Here is a 14,194-nt window from a genome sequence, read left to right as displayed (position 1 = left end):
TGTTGTCATAATAAAACATCAGCTGATATACGCAGTACAAATTGCCATACCTTATAGTATCACATATCTCATTCCACGCGCACGTTTCAAAATTTGTTTTGGTTCTTAAACTTTATACTTGTTTGGCTTTCTAATTATTTTCATCAGAGCGTCACTGATGAGTCTTATGTAGACGAAACGCGCGTCTTGTGTATCAATTTATAAGCCTGGTACCTTTGATAAATATTAAAACATCAACTTTGCAGATATGATAGATACAGGTATCATACATAACATATTAAATATGCTTTGGCAGACATGCAAAATAACACCTCTTGTCTGTACCTTTGTCGTTACGATTACACAATAATATGATGAAGTGACTTTGAAAATCAATCATTCAGTCAATCAATCAATCAATGGACGTTTGGTTTGCAGTTTTTTTACTTGTTTCTGCACTTACATGTATACGACACATCATTAAGACGAGTTACTAGTGTATACGTCACGATGCAACAATTGCATAATTTATTGGCGTTGAAGACCAACAATTCATCAATGAACATTTGCAGTCTTTGGATTTGTGTCTTCACTTCTACGACTAATCATTAAGACCGGTTACGTTACGAATGACATGGATACCCTTAGAAGTAGTGTATACGTTACCACAGGTTATGTTTCTACTAGTTCAAGTAAAGTAACCCATATTTTGTTTCTTTCTGTTTATCGTGTTCCGCTCTTTTACAAGCTTATTACTGATTTGTTGCTATTCTATCAAATTTTTCTGGTTATTTATATATTCTCAGTTTTTTCTTATCATTGTATGTTATAAATAAACTCAAGTGCTATAGTTTATCTGTCTCATCTTCAGTATACCACACATTCTTAGTATATTTTTAGAAGTCATTGGATGAATATACTTTTTGATAGGAAAGAAGGGAATTCTGTATTAGGGAGCAATCATTTAACTTCAAAAAGGGGGGGGGAAGAGATTATGTTTTTTTGTTTGAGACTGATTTTTATAACTTTATTTAGTTTATCAACACTATCAATCAAATGTTTTGTTCAAAATTTAAAAACTATAAGGCATGGGGAAAATCGGGACTCAGAATTTTCTTTTCCCCCTCTGCTTTAACAGAATAAAACGTTATTCAGGCGTCTTCTTTGTTCATTCTAGACACTTGAAAAGATTTTTTTTACTGGAAAAGGGTAAATGAGAAGGGAACGAATGCTCTATCAAAAAGTTAATAAACATGAGCTAGAAATAAATTAATTCCATCCAAATAAATGCAAATCAAAATATTTCTCTTTCTTGTTCGAAAAAAACCTAACTTGTTTTTTTAATTTCAGTCATACTGTAATCATATGATATATCCCAGAGGGCCTGGAAATATTAAGATATCAGCAACGATATTACCCCTCGTTCAAGTAGCAATAAAATGGTTTGGTACCGATGATGAAACTAACGTTAAACAGTACATCTCTTTTTGATTCATTGTAATATCACCCGTTTTGCCTATGGCTTATTTAATTGACAATAAGAAACAGAAGGACATTTTCTTGAAACAATATTGCTTTGCTTATCCACACGACAGAAATACTCATTTTCCTAGTAAAACATCTAATATTACTGGAGTCGTTTCTAGTTTCATATTGGCTTGATGTTTGTGATACGATACCATAGCTAGCGGGTTACAGCTACATTTTTCATTACTTTTAAATTATGACATATACAAGACTTTTGGAAATCAGTCTTTGAGATGATACTCAGCTTGATGACATTTTATTAACCTCATGAAATTAACTTCTACCCACTCAAAAGAAAAAAAATAAAGATATGAAAAACAGAAGTCAACAGAACCTCTTGTATACACTCAGATTAAAGCACAATACAATGATTCTTAAATTTTAAAAGAGAAATTGAAACATTTATAAATTTTATTTGAACTGTATAAAATTACAAAATAACATTTTATTGTGAAAGCACGTTCTATAATGAGTATAACTCTAGTAATAGACTCTTTGATAGTATTGACTTACTTTTGTTTAATTGTTTCTAGATTTGGATTTATAATCTTCTCTGATAAAATAAAGTTGTATACTATTTCATGATCAATTATACTGACGTGCTTAAAGAAGTCAGTTAATTTTAAAATCGTACATTGAATGGCAGAAAGTTGGAATTCTAGAATGCCTGCAAAGCCGAACTTGATGCACTTGAATTACCAAACTGACTTAATGTATAAAATTGAGAATGGAAACGGGGAATATGTCAGAGAGAGAACAACCCGACCAACAATAGATATGGGTCTTCAACACAGCGAGATAATCCCTCATCAGAAGGCGGACATCAGCTGGCTCCTAAATAAAAATGTCTTTGCTTTATAAGAAAAATTGAAAGTCACAGTGAAAACAACGTAGACTAGTTTTGAACGGGGGTATAGAAGTGTGATTCCATCAGGACGTTTCCTCCCATACAGTAGGGCGTCTGTTTGGTAGTATTGGATAATGACTACGCATTCATGTCAGATCAGGATAGGAAATCGCAATCAAATGCCAAAACTCTCTTGCAGTGTACTCTCTTTACATAGTCTCAAAACCTTTTATAAGTAAACTTGATATTCATTGAAACTTTAAAAGTTAGAAGATGTGGTGCAGATGCCAAAAAAATCGTAATGGATGATAAAAAAAAAACAGCAAACGCACAGCAAAAATTAAAAAGTTTCGTGTGGTAGTGTTTTGACCATTGTAACAGCATTTTTCTTATTTAGTTTGCCCTCGATCTTTTAGTTGAACATAAATGAGAATGCATCTGCCTTGTCCGATTAAACACCAATAAACATGTAAGCTTTCATTAAAAAGAACCATTCAATATGAAAATATCTAAATTTTTACATTTTAAAACTATAAAATAAAATAATAATCTGATTTTAAATATTTATTTCATAATCGAAAATTTCTATTGATCATTACTTACATTTTTGGAAATATTCTGCTTATGATTATAGATTACAATGGTTTCTAGTATGAACAATTGGTTTAATATATCATCAGTATTTGGGCTTAAAACACAAACTATTATATTTCATTAAGTTCCATTTAATAATTTAAATCATCTGCCTTTAAAAATCTATCTGAATAAAATTTGCATAAAAGGACAAAAGCAAAAACCAAAATCCTAAAGTTAAGTTCCCAGCTGACCCTTAATGTTAAGTTAGATATTGGGCACAATAGCTGTATTTAGACATTCTTAGTGCCACCAATGAGGTCTCGCATAACCTCCATGGCCGCATTGATGCAAAGGATGGTTCAAGAGACAAAACCAAATTTTCAAAAGGAAATATGCAAATCTTTACTATTTAGATCTAGTAATACATGGCTTTTTATAGCAGATGACATTTTAACGCAATCCAATCAAGGATCCAACTGATTTTCGACTTGAATAGATGACCACGCATAACAAAATAACCGCTATACAATAGTGCACACGTACTAAGCCCTTACAGTTTTCAAACAAATACTTCCTGCAAATTTGAAACAAATTTCCGATTCCATTTCAGTTTCATGTTGCCAATAACTATTTATATACATGTATATATATGCGTATTACATATTCATTCTCACCCAAAAAGGAAATATTGCGGTTTAGTCTAGGCCTAACACCTGTGAATCTTTTCAAGACAGATTTAGTGACTTCAAAAGGAAATTGTTTGACTCTTTAACGTAAATAGGTAGATAAATTTAAAAGAGAACGTTTTTATCACCACCCATCCCGCAAATAGTCCTTTTCACCTGAAATCACGTGTTCTGAGCTATGTTTGTAGATAAAACTGATAAATGTCGTTATCCCTTCAAACATTTCTACGTGTTTGTTGAATACAAAAACATCGCAATCATAACTTTGATTATGTAAGCTAGGAGAAATTATTCGCTTCGAAAACGCGACACATTAAATCGTAATCTATCAAAAAAGGACATACTCGAGTTGACCAAGAATCACTGTCATTAAGACGCTTATCAAACAGGTGTCCAAACACTTGGTTTATAATCACCATGTCAACTCGGGTACGGTCTTAGTCATGTACATATCCACGGTGGCACGTGGACACTCATCATTGTAAGTTGCCCTATGGCGGCTAAAATTTTACACACTGTCACGGACACACGTATAAAGTGCGGTATAGTAGGAGTACGTTGTATTTAAGAGCTATCGGGATCGATATAACGGTCATTCAAATCAATTAGAAGAGAAAAATCGAACAACTGGCCATACGCCTAGCTTAGTTTAGTAGTTTAGTTCAAAATAGCCTTTAACCAACTTCAAGTCACTATAATAGTTTCATTACTATTTTAATGAAGTTCTTGAAACCAGACACCATATAGTTAAACCAAAACATCATAAAATTAAAAAAAAAAAAAAAGAAGATAAGAATCGAAGACATTGTGCAATTTACAATCTTCTTATTAATCAATCCTTTGTTTTGTTCAAAGTTGCATGTGAATACCTCACGTTTTGTACCAGATTCTCTTAGGAAGAACATTTTTGTTGTTGCTTGACGTACATAATCAGTTATCTTAAAAATGACAATGAGACACCCCTCTACCACAGACCAAACGACATGGAATTTAATCACTATAAGTCACAGTACGGCCTTGAAAAAATTAGCAAATTCGCATGCATATTTATGTCGATAGTTAAGTAAGGTGAACATTATATACTAGAACATGTTTATTTCTAAATGGACATTTAATTTAATAATTATCAAATATGAATGAATTAAAAGTTCCGTGTACTTTTACAAATTTGAAACCCAGAACTCTCTCCCTCCATATAAAAATTTGGCTCTAGGTAAAGGTCAAAAATATTGGTTTAGAACCGAAAGGATAAGTTTCAAATAGCTTCGGCAGAGTGTTGGTCACTAGTTTGCTAGTTTGTTGGTTTCTTCTCCGCCAAAATCAAACAAGTGTCTTTAAAACTACATGCTATTTAGCACTCTCCTGCAAAGCCTGCAGTCGAAAGGATTAAAGGATTAAAATCAAAGACTAGTCAGCTGGAGGTTGAACCATTATGGTAAGATGGTTGGTGAATAAGGTATCTTTTAGTTCTCTTGTATATATCACGAAGACCAGTTTTCATTTGCGGACGAAACTAAAGTGCCCGGACAGGAAAACTGAACTTCGGTAAGAAAACTAGTTATCCTAGTCAATTAAAATCGATACCAATCACACCTGTAACATGCGGGGTTGGAAATCGAAACCTCAGCGCGGACATACTAGTGCTGTTGTAGAGTACGTTATAGACCACTCGGCCATCATGACCCCGTGGGTAGCAAAATGTGTTCGGAAGGTGGTACATGTCTTAAATTGGGAAGGTTACCTTGGAATGCTAGTGTAGTATATAAACCACATACGACCAAATGGTATAGAAATATGCACGCATGTACATTGTCACTGTATCAAGCATTAAAACAGAACATAATTACATTTATTGTTGCAACATAACATATATACTACACGAGATTGAAATCTTTCTAAAGTAAAGTTAAAGTGTTACAAGGTTTCTTATCTGATTTTGAATGTCTTTTTTTCATTTGGTTTATTTTCAACACATATATGCATATCTCATCTTATCCATACTAAAAAAGAATGTATTTAGGATTAGGAAATGTTTAATTAGGCTGTTTCGCATAAATTATGATATCATTTATAAAAAAAACCGCATAATTTATTGACTTTATCAGTTCGCTTAAGTCAGAGAATATCTACCTAGATTTATGTTTGGGTATCAACATGCTGTAAACTAGATAGATTACTAGGTATAAAAAAGTCAGTGAAACGAATGTTTAGTTACCTATATATTTGAAAACAATTACAATGAAAGTAGTCGTTATATGTATCTGTGCTCCTTGATAATGTAAAAATCTGCTAATAGGAGATTGTGATAGATAATAAAAAAAATACGGCTTGAATTGAGTTATATGATAATTTTTGGGGGTATTTTTGGCAATATCTAATGGTATAGAATAAATGAGTTGATCAATTTTGATAGTCGTAGTTTATTAACGTTATTAGTATATCTGTTATCAGTTTAATTGAGGTCTGGAGCTGGCATTTCAGTAACGGCTAGTAGTCCTTTGCTAATTTATGTATCATCGTTATTTTGTTTAGTTTGTTTTGTTACCTTTTTTTTCATCGAACTCGGACTTCTTTCAAACTGATTTTTACTGTGCGTATTGCTGTGTGTGTTTTTTTTTTAATTGATTAGAGATATATTAGGGAAGGCTGAGATCTCACTAAACATGTTTAACCCCGTATTCCAAAGTCAGAAGCCTCTGTCCTTTGTTAATCTTGTATGATTTTAGATTTTAGTTCATTTATATGTTTTGAAGATTAGTATGACGTCCATTTTCACTGAACTAGTACACATTTTTGTTTAGTGGCCAACTGAAGCACGCCTCTGGGTGTGGCATTTCTCGCTGTGTTGAAGACCAATTAGTCGCCTTCGGCTGTTTTCTGCTCTTTAATCTGGTTTTTGTCTCTTTGATACATTCCCTATCTCCATTTTCAATTTCATTTCAATAGCATTTTTAACGCGATATACATGTAGGTCGAAATATCGGGTTATGCTTTTACATGATCGATATGTTTTTAAGATTTTAATATCTTAATTTCATGTTTCTTTTTCTAACAATTCGTAAATGTTTATGATAATTGACGCATTTCTTAAACGTTTTAGGTCTTTTAGTACGGATTAAAAATTACAGACATAACAAACGCCTTTTCTTCAGCTGTATTTTCATAACGAATTACTTCGAATATATTGTTAAACAGTCATTTAATACTCGTCTGAAAAATTTCGATGTATAGACATTTTATTAAACTTTAAAGAGAAATCGCCATCGGAAGGAATAGCACATAGTATCTTCCTCCCGTAACAAATTCGCCAATGAGAAGAAAAGTAAATAATACAGTGTTAGGCTAAAATTTGGCCTTAAACGTTTTGCTTTTTTAATCAGGCCAACACACAACAAACATCACATAGATATAACTAGTAATACAAAATAACTTTTTTTTTGCCCATCACATTTAAAATGACAAAGAAATACATTGTTTGTGTTGTAACGTCAGTTTTGGTCAGTTTTCAATAACTCTTAACTGGTTTAACATAATTTTCTTTGGCCATCACCGCTGGTTCAAAATTTCGTTTTGTGTAGAGATCGATTGTGTAGATATTTTAATAACACAGTCATTGGCAACTTTTGGCTACAGGCATTTTGAATCATGGATTGAAGCCAATTTTATCCTTAAGCTTTTATGTTAAAAAAATACTCATCTTTTTTTTTTTTTTTTTACAAATTTCAATAATTTGCTGACTTTAATAAAGCCTAGAATGTACTCTTAACATAAAAAGAAGATGTGGTATGATTGCCACTAAAACCACTCTTCACAAGCGACCAAATGACACGGAAATTAACAGCTATAGGTCACCGTACGGATTTCAATAATGAGCAAAGACCATACCACATAGTCAGCTATAAAAGGCCCCGAAATGACAGTGTAAAACAATTCAAATGAGAAAACTAACGGCTGACTTCATGTATCGAAAGGCTAGATATGCTTAACCTAGTAGTAATGCTTTTGAAATAGATCTATAGTAGAACCAATTTATGGCAGTTTTTGACATTTTATGGCCATATTTGGCCTAACGTTATAGCCATGTCCCAAGTGACAGCCAAGTCCCATGTGACAGCCAAGTCCTATGTGATAGCTAATCCCATGTGATAGCCTAGTCCCATGTGATAGCCAAGACAAGTATACATCAATGTGTAGGCATTGGGAACTTGATAAGCAAGAGGAGTATGCAGCCAAAGTGAGAGAGGGGGATATGGAGGGTCAGTTGTAGGATGATAATTCAAATTATTTTCATAAATACAAAGTTGTTGCATAACTGACACTTTCAATCTTCAAAATTGAATTTACAACTTGAGTTCAAGTCTTGAAATATGATATTGCTGCAAACATGGGAAGGTATTATATTGCAGTGCACCTGGCGTACTGCACACATTGAAACATCATTGTTTCTTACCGTATTATCGCTCGTTTTACGACATGAAAATCACAATAATATTTCCATTTAAAGAAGGGAAAATTTCACACGGTGTTATAAAAGATATAACAAAATATAAGAGACTTTTTAAATTTTTTTGAATGTCTTTGAACTATTGAGGCTAAAAATATTTGTTAAACAAAATGTGTGGCCTCGGTCTATTATAATCTTATAGTATGTTAAGTAGCCATTTAGAAGTCACTTTCACTAACTCAAATATTCATAGTTCTCCGAGTTTTTGTACCGTGAAATATCGCACCTGATTTAAAACGATCTTATGTATTCAGATATTTCATATTTTTGTAAATTATGATCGAATTATTATCTTAATGAGCTATATAAAAATAAAGTTCTCTGTGTTGACTTAGATTTGAAATGCATTAAGGACTGACGAAGAGTTTTTATAAAAGAGAATGAAGAATAAATTAAGCGAGAAATGGAAAAACCTTTACAATAGTATATGATGTAAATGATATTTTTGTGTAAAATTATGGCACATAAACAGTCTTTGGGCTCAATTATATATGCATTATGCTTTTAAAATTTACAGCTTATGATGTGTTCGTTTTGCATTAAGTTACATTATATTCAAATATGTATTCCAAAAGAAGACACAAATGTACGCAGCGAAGCATTGTATAAAATAGAGCTGTTTTGTTTGAACTTTAAAAGTTCATTGAAAATTAAAAGATACGCGTAGCGGTGTCCGAACTTCTGAAAAAAACTTTCTTTCAAATCATTGTAATAATTTTCATTAAAAACAAATTGAACACTCACTAGCCTCAAAGGTATCTAAAATTATATCTATGATATCTTAATAGTTGATCAAAGATTGGCGACTTGTTGAAAGAGTTGTCTCTTTGATAGTATGTTTTGAAAAGTTTCGGCGTTTTTAAATTTTAAGTTATTTTCTAAGGATAATCATTTGCAATAATTATGATCACATGTTTGTACACTATCATTAGTGATGTGTCATTACACTCGCGAACTTTGTTCACATTCTCACATCCGTTTTTCTTCCTACATAAATTTAAAAACCCTTTTCAGTTTTTCTTCTCATCTATTTCATAGTTTACTTTGTAAATGTACTTTTGTACAAGAATGCTTTTAAGTTAAATTTAGCTAATCACAGATTAGATTTGATGAATTTTTAAACGCATAAACAAATTGCACCTTCTGAAGACTTGAAAGAATAGTCTAAGAATAAAACATGTGTATTTAAAATAAGTTTTCTTATAGTTACACTTTTCATAAATTAATACAGTAGATGTAAGAATGAAAGATCATTTTTTTAGTATGCATAATTTTTTGTCTAAAAAAGGTCTCTGGTTGTTATAATAAAATTTAAAGTATTAACAAACACATATAGATGTTCACTCGTTAATTTACATTAGGTAGTTTGTATAAATTTCCCCCTTTTAGAAAACATCGCATGGCTGTTCTGGAGTGCCATGCTCTCTGCACGTGAACTGTCTCAGGGGTCCATAAGTTGTCTTTTACATGGCACAGTTTGGACCCAATCCAACATAACCTTCATGCCGATCGACCTACTTATTGTCTTATGATTTGTTTTCAGCAATCTAGACGGCCCCTAATCAGCATCTGTATGTGAATACGAACTTAAAATGGGAAACACGACTGACACCTCAAAGGGAGCAGGATGTTCTTTAACCTTCCGAAGCACCTGAGATCACCATCGGTATTTATGCAGATCCGTTTAAATCGGTCTTTTGTTTTTGTAGATTGTTCTTTACTTAAATGCCATGTTTTGTTTGTTTCCTTTCGATATAAATTTGATTGTTTCTTTGGTTTCTCCCCCTTTTTTTCTTATTAGGTTTCGAGACCGGAATAAAAAATGAATAATTATTAAGGAGTACCAAAACAAAACAAAAAGGGTTTAAAATGCACTCGCGTTCATAATTCCATTAAGTTATTGGGGTGTAAAAGCGTTGACCGAAGCACCTTTTGTATGAAGCGCGGAAGCGCTTTTATATTCAAAATGTGCGCACGATCACATTACAACAGTATAAAATCATAAAAGAAGCATTTAATTCTAAGAATTACATTTTTATGCTACAAACATAATATTACGATTTAATTCATTATTTTAACATTGTCACGAATAGCACGTGCAGTCATATAGCTGTTGTATTTTATACGGAAATAAAATATGATACTGGAGTGCCTCGCGATTTTTGTCAGCCAATACAAATTGTAGTTTCGATTGAAACATACGTGTAATTAAATTACTTTTTTTATTTTTATATTTTAAGGAAATACAAATAAAAAATATTTATAACAATTTTTGTGAAATCAACACATGTACACTGTGAGAATTAATCTTGAGCGAACCAAATGTTTGGGAAGACTAAATACAAAACAGGACAGAGCTTAGAAATCAAGAAGTTATTAAATAGAATAAACTTTTCCTGTGAGAGTTGCAATCTTAGAACAGCTCAGAAAAATTCAATGAACAAAATCACAACATGAACATAAAGTAGAGTTAAAACATCAACGTTTTTTTTTCGTTGCTGTCATTTTTCATCACAAAGGCACAGCGAGGCCTTCAATATACACACATACTCAACTCACTTCAAGTTCAATACAACAACTGGAGTTTAACATATACAGTTGAAAAAAAATTACAATACCATGTCAACCGACCAAAAAAAAACCAAACAACAAAAACCAACAGTATACAAAACAAACATAGAAAACCAAAGACTGAGCAACACAACCCCACCAAAAACCGGGAGAGATCTCTGGTGCGCTGTAAGGATAATAAAATACTGCTCCACATGTGGCATCTGTCGTGTTGCTCATGTAGGTAAAAACCCGGTCACGAATAGGTCTAATTCCGAAGGTAACATTCGAGGAAAATAGGGTTTAATACCAATCCAGCAGGAATATTAAAGTTTATGAAGGCAATTTCGAAATGCTAACTTAACACTTATAAACGATGTACATAACTGTTAGAAGACACACACGTACACGGTTAGAAGACACACACGTAACCTGCACAAACCATCATGTTTGGTGTTCCTGCTTTATCGTGGTATTCTCAGATATAAATAAAGAGATTTTGATAATGTCAACACATTATTAGTAACATTTTACCTAACACATTGTCTGTGCGATAATGACTGCACTATCATTAAACTTTCACATTTAAAAAGAAAATGTTCAAAAGAATCGTTGATTACAGTCATTTTCTGGGTCATTGTAAATGCAGCAGGGGGCGATTATAATGTAAAGTGCACCTATCAAATTCTGTGTTGCACGTGTGTGGTTCAAAGTAGTACACATCTGGGTTTCAAAAAATAGAATTTGAGCTTGTTGTATTAGTTTGAAAAAATGGGTACTTTTTTTTAACTTTTTGTTGTTTTATTTATTATTTCAATAAATAAAAAAAATAATCAATCGTTCAATCTGTCTTTCTGCGAAATATTTTATTTATAATTCGAATTTCATTCGAAAATAACAAACTTTTTCTTCCTTTTTTTGAACAACAAATTTTTAAGTACAAAACACCATCACCCTAACTTATCGCGGATTAATATTCCTGTCACAGTGACCTATATATATATCTTTGGACTGACTTTAACTACTTTAATTTCGGTACATACATGTATGCTTCATTTCGACCTTTTGAATAGCCCCTTTATTCAGAAAAGTTATTATTCATAATCAGAACTCTTCGTGTTGCTAAGTCTTTAGTTTTCTATGTTCTATTTCATGTACTGTTGTTGTCTTTTGGTACTATTGAAAAAAATATATATACATCCCCAATTCATATACTACATTTATCCTTTTCAATACATTATTTTTTTCAAAATTTCTGAAAAAAGTCTTGGCCTACATATTCCAATTTTTCTAAATAAGCTTTTGTGTTTGCTTACGTGCACAGAGTGTCATTAGATGCTCACACCTTTGACCTAAAATTGTCACTTTTGTCATCAGGTGAAATAAGGCATAAATTGAAGAAAACCCAAGTTTGTATATATCTAGGCGATCCGTGCCTAATTGAGGCTTAATGTGATACTAAAATCACCCTTTGATGACAGGGTATCCTTATTCCAGTGATAAACATTTAAACATCAGGCATTCAGAAAACAAAGCCTGAAACGATATACCCCACTTAGTTGAACGCCTGAAGAAATCAAACATATTGTTAATCTTATATCATGTCGAAGGAAATTATATGTTTCATACAAAACAGTTGCAAAGGTTTTAATTGAAATTAAATCGGGGAAATTCTTTTTGTTGAAATGTCGCGCATTGTTAAGTGAAGATGAAAGCTAAATGTCGAAAGATAGGGCAACCACAAATCTTCTCCCAGCTTTGTTGGAAAAAATAATTCACGAATTATCAAATCTTGTCATGTTTAAGCACATGATATTTTATCTCTTACTTACGTATAAACAAAAAGGTTTTCCCTACTTAAATACAAAGTAATGTGTTACATCAAGTAATATAACTAGAAATATAAAAACTATATATACGTACATGTATATATACAAGTCTAAATTGAAAACTACGTTCAAACCTATGATTGCATTGGATAAAGACCGCAATTTTTATACTTGTGCATGTAAAACAAATTTCGTTGTAGAAGGGTCTAAATACAGCATATACAACACTTTCCAAAAGACCAAAGTATATTTAAACAAAACACATTTGACTAACAGGTCTCTTTACCCTGCTGACTGCCATTGGCGATTTATATATATATATAATTCGTCTAGATACTAGCCCAAAAATGTTGGATCTGTAAATTTGCTTCCGCAATTGTTTGTTCTTCCCTGGTCAAGATTCAAACTAGACCACTGGACCACCTAGGCTCGACAAAAATCAAGTCGGGGGGGGGGGGGGGGGGGGGGGAGAGAGAGCCGCAGAGGCTGTACGGTCTTCAAATATGAGCAATACTAATTTGGTTAAAATATTTTATTAGTTCTTCAATAAATGCTGAATTAGAATAGTTTGACATAATGCCATTAGTGAAATACTTGTAGACAAAAGTTCAAAATTATTAGAAATTTTATATCAGCTATTTAAAAGAATACATCATACAAACTATTTCGGTAACAGTTGTAATGTTGTTATTATAGTTGTGACAGGGTTGCTTCCCTTGGTTAGTAGATACTTGTTACATAGAGCAGTATGTTTTAGCTCACTCGGTTAGAGCGCTGATTTGTTACACAGAGGTCCCAGATTCGAGTCTCAGAGGAGATACTGTGATTTTCTAATAAGAATCATGGTCTTCAGCTACATAGTTAAAGTATTTTGAACGAGCTATAATAATACTCGATAGAAAATATTAAAACACGAAATGTAGTAAAATCAAAAGGGTAACTTTTTTGTCAAATTCAGGAAATTACAACAAATACCTCAGTGTGTGTTTTATTTGTTTTATCAACAATCTTACACTGATAACTTCTTTTGTTTTGCTATCTGTCAGTTTTAACAGTATTTCACCTTAACCATCGATTTTGGTCTTTTTAAATTAGAATTAGCGATAACACATGTTCAAGCTATCTACTCCCACATCCAATTGATAAATTGAATTATAAAAAATAACTGAAGAAAAAAAAATCAATTTAACTATACAGACTATACAGTGAAACCAAACATTTCAAATAGGGTTAAATTTAAACTATCCAGCACTTCATACTATTTTTTTCTTCAGTAAATGGGAGAGACAATGACAAGACTTCACAGATTGATCATATAAAACAATGTTATTCTAGTTCTTAACCCGCCATTATTAAGTTTTAGTGTGTACCAGAATCAAAGCCAGCTAGATATAAGACAAAGGAGGGTGTGGATGGTGGGGCCAGCTAGATATAAGACAAAGGAGGGTGTGGATGGTTGGTCATTCATTCCAGCTAGATATAAGACAAAGGAGGGTGTGGATATTGAGGCCAGCTAGATATAAGACAAAGGAGGGTGTGGATGGTGGGGCCAGCTAGATATAAGACAAAGGAGGGTGTGGATGGTGGGGCATTCATTTCTGTATTCTATCATTAGATTTTATGCCATTTTTCTGTGTATTCATAATTTTTGTCTTTTATGCTCTATTCTTCATATTTTAGCACCTCATTTTTCTAG

Source organism: Mytilus edulis, chromosome 2, assembly GCF_963676685.1.
Source record: "Mytilus edulis chromosome 2, xbMytEdul2.2, whole genome shotgun sequence".
In the NCBI taxonomy this organism is placed as follows: Eukaryota; Metazoa; Mollusca; class Bivalvia; order Mytilida; family Mytilidae; genus Mytilus; species Mytilus edulis.
The sequence above is the reverse complement of the archived record's forward strand: the minus strand, read 5'-3'. Positions refer to the sequence as shown.